Source organism: Wasmannia auropunctata, unplaced genomic scaffold (genome assembly GCF_000956235.1).
Source record: "Wasmannia auropunctata unplaced genomic scaffold, wasmannia.A_1.0 LD336074.1, whole genome shotgun sequence".
In the NCBI taxonomy this organism is placed as follows: Eukaryota; Metazoa; Arthropoda; class Insecta; order Hymenoptera; family Formicidae; genus Wasmannia; species Wasmannia auropunctata.
Genome location: NW_012026816.1, coordinates 3,423,956 through 3,424,849, shown reverse-complemented (window position 1 = coordinate 3,424,849; position 894 = coordinate 3,423,956).

Genomic DNA, 894 nt, shown 5'->3' with positions numbered 1-894 from the left:
ATTCGTATTGTGCCCTTGTGATGTTTGTGTCGTTCTTTGTCCGTATGTCCTTCTTCTTCTTGTAGGTGTTTGTAACAGCGAGGGGACTCGCTGTTTCTTTTTCCACAGACATCTTAGCTTCTTCCTTTATAAGTCTTTCTAGAAGAATTCCGACTTTCTGACCAGCTAGTGGAACACTGTCCCAGGCAGTGACAAGTGTGCTGTACTTGGACGGTAATGAGCCTAGAATTTTTGCCATCACGTCCGTTTCATCTATCTGTTGTTCGACGTCCTTCAGTTGACTTGCAAGATTTTGAACGTGGGTCACATGTTGAACGACCGTGTCGTTAGGATTCATCCGGTACTCGTGATATCTTTGCATCAGCAGAAGTTTGCTCGATGCAGATTTTTGTTCATAGATTCCGAGCAGGGTTTGCCACATATCTTTGGCCGTCGCGCATGTGATCAGTCCTTGCAGCTGTTTTCTTTCCATAGATATGGAGATAATACTCATGGCCTTTGCATTGTCTTTTACCCACGCTTTGACGGATGCTGACGTCCTTTCACCTTCCGGCCTCGATCGAGATCCGTCGATGAGATCTTCCAGTCCATGGGCCATCAGAAGCTGCGTTATTTCGAATTTCCAAGTCGAAAAATCTGAGCCGTTGAATTTCGTTATCCCTTTTCCGAAAAGAGTTTCTTCCGCCATTATTGCGACACGTGGCAGCACACCGGTAATTTTCACCTTGCACGTGCTCGTACCGTCGCTGTCTATATTCACGTTTTCACTATCGCGAACTCTATTCTGGGCCCATAACCTGATGAGCAGGGGTGAGCGATTAAGCGATGAAGAGTCGTTGGTAGATCAATTATAAGTTTATTACAGAGAAAACTGATATCGAATTTAGTACATGG